Raw genomic sequence first — 10,179 nt, 5'->3', positions numbered from 1 at the left:
ACAAGTAGACCAATAGCAATGAATGGCACACGGAAACGCACACACGGATAGATAAATGGGGTCGTGCAACCAAGGATGAGCACAAAATGTGGAATCCACGGAAAACGCTCGTGTTGCACAACTCAAGAGAGACGCTAGCACGATTGCTCAATAGGTGGATACGACACTTGTGCACAACCTATAAGATGCAAAATGTATCGACTTTCTATCCCAAGTATGCTATATATGTATGATGTTCCGATGGTATGATCCAAGATGATCGGATATGACAATCTTATGTGCAATGTGGGATGATGCTATGACACTTGCTTACAAGCTCTTTGTTCACTCTTTTTCTTTGCTTAAAAGCTTTATTTTTTTTAATGCCACAATACGAAATGCACAAACCAAGATAGCAATTGGGTATATACGGGAACAATCTTATGGCACAAGGGATGATATGATACCAAAATGATATGGTATGTATGCAATGGGAGGTGTAGATCACTAATGTGCACAAGTAATGTTGCCGGCAATACTCAAATGGCTAGTCTCGATAGGCAAGTGACGCAAAATGGGCTAGGGGTTATCAATGCAATTGCAAGGGGAATATACAATGGTGTCGTCGAGGTTACCGTCCTTTGCGATGATGAGTGGCCGTGTTCTTGATGTAGATACCAAGATGATGGAGACTCGTCCCTAAGTAGCCGAAACACCTTAGGAAACGGAAAAAACACAACTCAAAATCTCAAGGAAAAAAGTCAAATGTTGGTAGCGGAATGCGGTGGTGTTTGCGGAAATGCAATGATGGGTTTTGGGGTAGGCAATGGGGAAGTGGAGGTTATGGTGGTGGACTGTACATGGTGTCGGAGTTGAAAGCACGGTCCCTAAGTAGCCGAAACACCTTAGGAGACACAACTCATAACACAAACAAAATTGGGTTAAGTTGAGGTGGCGGAAGTGTATGGTGGGCAAGGTTATGCGGAAGTGGTGGTGGTGGTGGATGAAGAAGCAACCGTCCCTAAATAGCCGAAACACCTTAGGAGACTCAAGTCACAACTCAAACAACCACATATACAATGGGGATCAAAATGTGTTAGGTTGCGGAAGTCGGTGGTGGTAATGCGGATGATATGGTGGAGGGCCTAGGCAAACTTGACAAATTTCAGAAAATTTGATGGAGTCAAATGATGTTGGTGGTATTTTTGTGGGAAGGGGGATGTCAAGAGCTTCAAAACGAGCTAAAGAACGTCAAAAACGGAGTTCGGATGAATTAGTTATGGCCAAAACAAAAATTTAGCCGAGTCAGTGTCACGGTTACCCGGACATCCGGGAGTAGGTCCGGATGATCCGGGTTCATCAACCGGATTTTTGTCGTGTGGGGCGTCCGGACATCCGGGAGATGGTCCAGCTGATCTGGGTGGATCCGGATGATTCGGGAGCACTTTCGAATGATCCGGGCAGGTCAAACTGCTTGGGATTTTCTCTCGGGGACGAATTTTTGGGCAGAAATTGGATGATTTCGGGGTCAAAATTAGATTTCGTGGATGGAAAGTGGGGAAACTTGGGGAGATGCTATATCCACTCGAAACCAAGCAAGTCCATGGATCAAAATCAACAAAACAACATCAAAACCAACAACAACAACAACAACAACAACAACAACAACAACAACAACAACAACAACAACAACAAAGCCTTTAGTCCCAAACAAGTTGGGGTAGGCTAGAGGTGAAACCCATAAGACCTCGCAACCAACTCATGGCTCTGGCACATGGATAGCAAGCTTCCACGCACCCCTGTCCATAGCTAGCTCTTTGGTGATACTCCAATCCTTCAGGTCTCTCTTAACGGACTCCTCCCATGTCAAATTCGGTCTACCCCGCCCTCTCTTGACATTCTCCGCACGCTTTAGCCGTCCGCTATGCACTGGAGCTTCTGGAGGCCTGCGCTGAATATGCCCAAACCATCTCAGACGATGTTGGACAAGCTTCTCCTCAATTGGTGCTACCCCAACTCTATCTCGTATATCATCATTCTGGACTCGATCCTTCCTCGTGTGGCCATCCATCTCAACATACGCATCTCCGCCACACCTAACTGTTGAACATGTCGCCTTTTAGTCGGCCAATACTCCGTGCCATACAACATTGCGGGTCGAACCGCCGTCCTGTAGAAGTTGCCTTTTAACTTTTGTGGCACTCTCTTGTCACAAAGAATGCCAGAAGCTTGGCGCCACTTCATCCATCCGGCTTTGATTCGATGGTTCACATCTTCATCAATACCCCCATCCTCCTGCAACATTGACCCCATATACCGAAAGGTGTCCTTCCGAGGTACCACCTGGCCATCAAGGCTAACCTCCTCCTCCTCACACCTAGTAGTACTGAAACCGCACATCATGTACTCGGTTTTAGTTCTACTAAGCCTAAACCCTTTCGATTCCAAGGTTTGTCTCCATAACTCTAACTTCCTATTTACCCCCGTCCGACTATCGTCAACTAGCACCACATCATCCGCAAAGAGCATACACCATGGGATATCTCCTTGTATATCCCTTGTGACCTCATCCATCACCAATGCAAAAAGATAAGGGCTCAAAGCTGACCCCTGATGCAGTCCTATCTTAATCGGGAAGTCATCGGTGTCGACATCACTTGTTCGAACACTTGTCACAATATTATCGTACATGTCCTTGATGAGGGTAATGTACTTTGCTGGGACTTTGTGTTTCTCCAAGGCCCACCACATGACATTCCGCGGTATCTTATCATAGGCCTTCTCCAAGTCAATGAACACCATATGCAAGTCCTTCTTTTGCTCCCTATATCTCTCCATAAGTTGTCGTACCAAGAAAATGGCTTCCATGGTCGACCTCCCAGGCATGAAACCAAACTGATTTTTGGTCACGCTTGTCATTCTTCTTAAGCGGTGCTCAATGACTCTCTCCCATAGCTTCATTGTATGGCTCATCAGCTTAATTCCATGGTAATTAGTACAACTCTGAACATTCCCCTTGTTCTTGAAGATTGGTACTAATATACTCCGTCTCCATTCTTCTGGCATCTTGTTTGCCCGAAAAATGAGGTTGAAAAGCTTGGTTAGTCATACTATTGCTATGTCCCCGAGACCTTTCCACATCTCAATGGGGATACAATCAGGGCCCATCGCCTTGCCTCCTTTCATCCTTTTTAAAGCCTCCTTCACCTCATACTGCTGGATTCACCGCACAAAACGCATGCTGGTCTCATCAAAGGAGTCGTCTAGTTCAATGGTAGAACTCTCATTCTCCCCATTGAACAGCTTGTCGAAGTACTCCCGCCATCTATGCTTAATCTCCTCGTCCTTCACCAAGAGTTGGCCTGCTCCGTCCTTGATGCATTTGACTTGGCCAATGTCCCTCGTCTTCCTCTCTCGGATCTTGGCCATCTTATAGATGTCCCTTTCACCTTCCTTCGTGCCTAACCGTTGGTAGAGGTCCTCATATGCCCGACCCCTTGCTTCACCAACAGCTCGCTTTGCGGCCTTCTTCGCCATCTTGTACTTCTCTATGTTGTCTGCACTCCTATCCAGGTATAGGCGTCTGAAGCAATCTTTCTTCTCTTTAATCGCCTTCTGGACGTCATCATTCCACCACCAGGTATCCTTATCTTCGCTTCTCCTTCCCCTGGACACTCCAAACTCCTCCGAGGCCACCTTACGAATGCAAGTCGCCATCTTCATCCACACATTGTCCGCATCCCCTCCTTCCTCCCAAGGGCCCTCCTTAATGACCCTCTCCTTGAACACCTGAGCTACCTCCCCCTTGAGCTTCCACCACTTCGTTCTAGCGACTTTGGCAAGCTTATCCCGCTGGACACGAATCCGAAAGCGGAAGTCAGCAACCACCAGCTTATGCTGGGGTACAACACTCTCTCCAGGTATCACCTTACAGTCTAGGCACGCACGCCTATCTTCTCTTCTTGAGAGGATGAAATCAATCTGGCTAGAGTGTTGGCCACTACTAAAAGTCACCAGATGTGATTCTCTCTTTCTAAAGAGGGTGTTAGCTACAATCATGTTGTAGGCTAGAGCAAAGCTTAAGACATCTTCTCCTTCTTGATTCCTGATGCCATGGCCAAAGCCCCCATGCGCCCCTTCAAAACCTGTGTTAGATGTACCCACGTGGCCATTGAGGTCTCCTCCTATGAAGAGCTTCTCAACAATCGATACACTCCTAACCATGTCTTCCAGGCCTTCCCAGAACTCCCTCTTGGTGTTCTCATTGTGGCCTACTTGCGGGGCATACGCGCTGATAACATTGAGAACCAAGTCCTCAACTACCAGCTTGACCAAGATAATCCGGTCCCCACGTCTCTTGACGTCTACCACTCCATACTTGAGGCTCTTGTTGATCAAGATGCCTACGCCATTTCTGTTTGCAGCCAAATGGCGTAGGCATCTTGATCAACAAGAGCCTCAAGTATGGAGTAGTAGACGTCAAGAGACGTGGGGCTATTTTTGGTGGGGATTTTCGAATTTAGGACGAAATCAAGCAAAACAAGGCTAGAAAAAGAGGGTGGGGGCTCCAAATTCGTGATCAACCTTGCTCTGATCCAATATGATGTAGGGTAGGAACCCTAGGGGCCGATCTTTCACGAAAGGAGCGGATCCCGCGAAGAACGCGAAGAACACGAGGAGGGAAACGAGGGGAAACACGAGGGAAACACGAGGGGAACACGAGAGAAATCACTCAACCAACAAGAATAGATCACACATGCGCTAGATCGATGAACACAAAGGTGAGATACAAGATCCAAAGTCAACAACGGACGATACAAACGGTAACCGGTTCTTCTCCGTAAGGAGGTCTTGAATCCACGGGGGATCTTCCCTTAGAAAGGGGGCTTGAATCCAAAGGGATCTTCTCCGTAGAGGCCATGGTCTCTCTCGTGGAGTAGATCCGATATGGATGAGCGTAGCTCTATCTCTCAAATGAGCTATCACAACGCTAACCCTAGAAAGGAGGTGGAGGAGGTCTATTTATAGTCTAGTGGGCGAAGGGGTAAGTGAGGGGGCGAAACAGGTACATGGGCCTCGGCCCAGGGGCATGCACGCAGGCAAGGCCGGATGATCCGGATGGGGGTCCGGATGATCCAGGCGTCGTCCGGATGATCCGGGACCTCGTCCAGATGATCCGGCTCCACCGTGGAGATTCTGCAAGCTTCGGGTGTCTTCGGACGCTGAGGCCGGATGATCCGGAGGGGGACCCGGATGATCCGGCTGAGGCCGGATGATCCGGACGGCGGTCCGGATGTCCGGCCTGGCTCCTGCAGCCTCTCCGTATTCTTCTTCTCCTTTCTTCCGTCTTCTCTTCCATGCCTTCCTCGCGGACGGTGTAGTCGTTCCTTGGCGCTTGCACTCCTCCTCGACATTTGTGAAGCTCCGACAATACCTATGCATGCACACGGGAGGAGTGTCAAGTAGTATACCATCCTTAAGAGGTTCAAGTGAACACGTGTAAAGGAGATGATTCACCTTTGTGTATGTGAAGTAGATGTCGCACGTGTCACTTGCCAAATGGACTCTTGACATGGTGATGTCCGTAGGATGCTCCGCATCACTCTATCTCTCAGATGAGCTAAACCAATAACCCTAACAAGAGGGAGGAGAAGGAGTATATATAGTCTAAGGGGCAAAGGGATACATGGGCTTCAGCCCTTTACTGTGCGCAGACAGGTCGAGCCGGACGTCCGGGCGTCAGGCCGGATGTCCGGGCCTTCACGAAGTGCCGGATGTCCGGGCTGGCGCCAGAGGTCCGGGCTGGCGCCAGAGGTCCGGGCTGGCGGGGCCGTTCCATTTGCTCTATGGATAGGGCTTGTCCGGATGTCTAGGCTGGGAGCCGGATTTCCGGGCTGGAGGCCGGATGTCCAGGCTGGGGCCGGATGTCCGGGCCCTGTAGCTTCGGCTGTTGGGTTGTTGCTGTAATGGGGGTCTCCAGGGGCCGGATGTCCGGGTCCTGGGAGCTGTTCTCGACTCCTTCTGTTGGTTCTCCTCATCTGTGGACTTGGGGACTTGTCCGTCTTCATGTGCATCTTCGAGAGGGTCCTCTTGGTACCTGATCATGCATAACATTCCAAACTTAGGTAGTAGCCATGTCTCGAGTGGGTCATATGAAATATCACTAAGGAGAGATGGCACCTCGGTCTCGAGAGCTCTAGCTCGTGCTCATGTCATCGGTCCGCTTGGCACTTGGTGAGACGATGGTAGGTCCATGGGGTTGACCATAGGATGCTCCGCATCATGATTTTTAGTTCATCGGACGAAATATCATCCGGTTTTATGTAAAAATTATTCAAGTTTGAAAATCGTCTGGTTTGTTTAAATTTGCATCAAGTTTGTTCACTTTTGTTAAATTTCATTTGTAATGCAACAAGACATTTGCGGCTAGCTCTGAATGGCCGGCTCCCGCATCAGTGTCCGCGGACTAGTCTCCACTGGTCCACAGACGGATGCGCGGTCCGATTTGAGGAGCAGTCGTTGGAGATGCCCTTATACTACTGTACATTCCAAAATGAACTCGTACGAGGTTAAGATTTGCCAAATACAGTATTAGGTAGTGTTCTATAATGCTCATAAGAAGGGTGACTCTAGATCGAGTGAGCTTTCTGCTTTCACGATCTACCGGCATTGTGTTCCTGTTGCATCCGGGATGTTGTAAACTGAATGTTTATGTAAATGAATAATAATCTCAAAAGGTTCCGTATGTTAGGCTGTTCCGTAAAGTTAACCTGAAAACTATTTTCTTGGCATTGCTTAGCTCAGAACACAAGAGATTCATGTATGATTTTGTTCGGGCTTATGCCAAGCTTCATAATTATAAATACAAGTGAAGGTTACTATGTTGTGCTGGACGAAGCTAGAAAAAATGTTTGATGAGGTCATCTCTATGACAGTGGGGTCATCTTGTCTAAATGAACAATAATTAGTACTAAACTAGTAAAGGACTAATGAAGGATTACCTAATTTCATTGGGGTCAATTGACCCCAATGCTTACATGGGAGCTCCGTCTCGCTGACAGGAAAGATGCTTAATGCCGAGCTTCTAATATTCTTACTTACTCTTTAGTCTTTACAAGTGATAATGTTCAGATTAACACAGACTACATCAGTAAAACAAGTGTACCTACCTTTCCAGTTTGATGTGCTTTAATCCTGATCTCGGATAGTAAAACCTGGTTTGGCCTTTGGAGTAAGATGATTAATTGAAATTAAACAGTTTATCAAGTGACCGAATAAATTGAGTAAACTTTACCTTCCAGGCTCAGTTCAGTAGTATCCCAGAGAAATATAAGTACATCTAAGGGTTGCAGTGGATCAATAAAAATTCAGGAACATTCATTCCTCACAATGTTATATGTGCAACCGATCATATAAGTTTCCGAAAATATGAATAGCACGTGAATGTATTCACAGCTTCTGGGCCTCGAATAATTATGCGCCGAGTTTTTTTTCTTTTCAAGGTCTTATTTCTCCAACAGTGTTGGAAGCTATGGCTGCAGAGAGGCACTAGCACTTGCTCATGATCTTGGTATGCAACACCTTTATATTGCTTCAGATTGTAAAGAGGTCATTAACCATATTCGAGATGGAGTTGGAGGCGCGGATGGAGGAGTTATCAAATAAATAATAAAGTTAGAATATATGTTTAGTTCGTGTGTTTTTGCTCATGAAGCTCAAGCTTATAATTTTGAAGCTCATAAGATGGCTAGGCTAGGTGTTACCCTACCCAGGGTAGACACACATGGTTGTGTATTCCTCATGATTTATTTGTAATCCCTGTAAACATTGCCATAGATGAATAAAGCCTGCCTTCTTTCCTCAAAAAAAAAAGATTGTATACAATGTGACATCTTCCAGTTCCCAAAGGAACACGGTTAACAACACGGTTGCATAAAGTAGTTGTTATTTATGATGTAATGTGGTTATGTTCCCAAAGCAACAAGATACTGTTATGTAACATACTAACATTCATTCATTTTGAGATCATAACAGTTCCACACATGATATTACACTTCGAAAAATTTCAGGAAAGGTGCAGACAACACAAGAAACCCCAACAACCGCATGTAGCTGATTTTAGTACGCATGAGCTGCTCTATGCTATACGAGGCCTGCTTCTCTTCTCTAAAGCATCTATCAAGACAGACGGGCAAGATCTTTTGAGATTTGCATAACCTTTGGTTGCCACCACATCATCCATCTTATCTGAAGAGGCAATAAATTCAATGCAAATATCTTTAAGCTTGTCACAGTTATGCTGATCAGCTAAAGCCAATGTAGTTGCCACGTTCTCCACATCAAGACTCTTGCCAAGGATGTTTTGACACATAATCTTCAGCCTGTCCATGGCATACTTATCTGCAGCTACCAGCAAATGCCGGATCATTTCACACTTATCATCGCCTTCAAGATCATCCAAGTCAGGCAATGAATCTGTATAAATGAAATGCAGCAGAGCCTTGAAAACAGCGGGCTGCATGTCTTTGATGGTCAAACACCGCATCCTCTTCTCCTTCATCGGCCCAAAGAGTTCTGCTTTGAAGACAGGTGATCGCATGGCAAGCAAAATCTTGTGCGCCTGAAAGGTCTCGCCTCCAACACTGAAAGTGACATCTGCTTCTTCCTTAGTGTCCAACAGCTTTGCGAGATGCTCCATGATGTCTGACGGTGGCACCTCAATTTCAGAGTGCCCCATGGTTTCATAAACCTCAGATTCTTTGATTACCGTAATATTACATTTGATTACGAGAAAATCATCCCGAAGGTACTTTAGTGGTTTCGCCTCAAGACTGCTTCTTAGTATGAACAGATGATACGACTGTTCCTGGTCTTGGAGCTGAACACCTTATTGTTTGGCGTAAACATTGAGCCAATCAACCCTGTCTCATGCTTTACCAATCCAAGCCGAAAGAACGTCCGCACCTCGGCATTGCTGCTCATGAGCTCAAGACAGATCCCCATACACCCTTCGGGCGACTCGGTGGTACCTTCGGGATAAAATCTGATGGACCAGTCGTACCCACCGACAGTGAAGGTGACAGACCGGACAAACTTCCCGACACCCATATCCTTCTTGAGGCTGTACCCGGCGATCTCAAAGATGTGTGTTCCCTCCTCCTTGTGTGTGGAGCACCTCGATGCTGTCACCTTCTCCGTGGTGCACCTCAGTGCCATCTCCTTGGATGCTGACTCCATCCTGTCCACAACCATGATTAATTCCAAGAAGGGATAGTGTGGACCTGAGCATAAGAGAGGAACATAGACAGCTTTTTCAAGGAGTAACTCTATGCATTGGGCTTGGGCATGGTTTCGATTTACACAAATTAACCAAAGTTGACGCGAATTCAGGAAAAACAAGAGAACAGCATTTTGTGAAAACTTCACAAACTAATGAGGGGTTGGGAGCAAGCAGACCATATGATGTGTGAAAAGCTAAGAACTGAACATGCTATACAACAGTGCACGGGGCAGGGCTGTTATACACAACAACACAAAAACGAAGCTAGCAAAACGCCAAGTATAACTATTAGCTAAGCTAGTGGTAGCTTGGCTAAAAGTAATAAGTTAATAATAACAGAGCAGAAGAACACAACCTCACAATCCCCCATGGCCATGGGGCAGGAGCATTACCAGTTTACCACAATAGTTTACAAGATTACAGTTTAGTACTAATTGGGGAAGGTGCATTACAAGTTTAGCACAACCCAAGCAGCTTACAGTCTCAGCCATCTGATGGTCTGAACTTCTGAAGAACACAAAAAGGAACATGAAAGATGTAGAGCTAGATTTAGAGCCGCAAGTTCCTCCAATTGTATTAATCAAGCACTAGCAGACTAGCAACACAGCACATAATAGCCAACATCAATCGAGGATTTTACCTGCAGTTTTTTTAGGCTGTGCGGGGAACCGGGGATGGAGAACGCCTGGAGCCCTGGACGCGAGGGCCGGTGGCGGGGGCGGCGGAGATCAGACGAGGACTAGGCGAGTAGGTCAGGCATCTGATGGCGGAGCGGGGCCGGAGGCCGGAGGCGTGGCGACGCAGGGATGTGCTCGGCTGCTCCCAACTCGCTTCGCTAGGGTTGGGCATGCGCGTCTCGCTCGCCTGCGCTGCGGTGGCTGTGCCTGTGCGCGCCTGCGCGACTCCGTGGGCGTGGAGTT

At 47.0% G+C, this 10,179-nt stretch overlaps 1 pseudogene across 1 annotated transcript; it reads right to left on the bottom strand.

Moving 5' to 3' along the window:
• Window positions 1-7,968: 7,968 nt before the first annotated feature.
• Window positions 7,969-10,179, bottom strand: LOC125512411 (BTB/POZ and MATH domain-containing protein 1 pseudogene; annotated as a pseudogene). Its single transcript, XR_015608587.1, has 2 exons — window positions 9,900-10,179; window positions 7,969-9,217 (listed from the first exon to the last, which is right to left on the bottom strand). The product of XR_015608587.1 is annotated as a BTB/POZ and MATH domain-containing protein 1 pseudogene (transcript).

Source organism: Triticum urartu, chromosome 6A (assembly GCF_056163025.1).
Source record: "Triticum urartu cultivar PI428250 chromosome 6A, HENAU_Tu73, whole genome shotgun sequence".
NCBI classification, from domain to species: Eukaryota; Viridiplantae; Streptophyta; class Magnoliopsida; order Poales; family Poaceae; genus Triticum; species Triticum urartu.
This window is presented reverse-complemented; position numbering and strand designations above follow the sequence as displayed.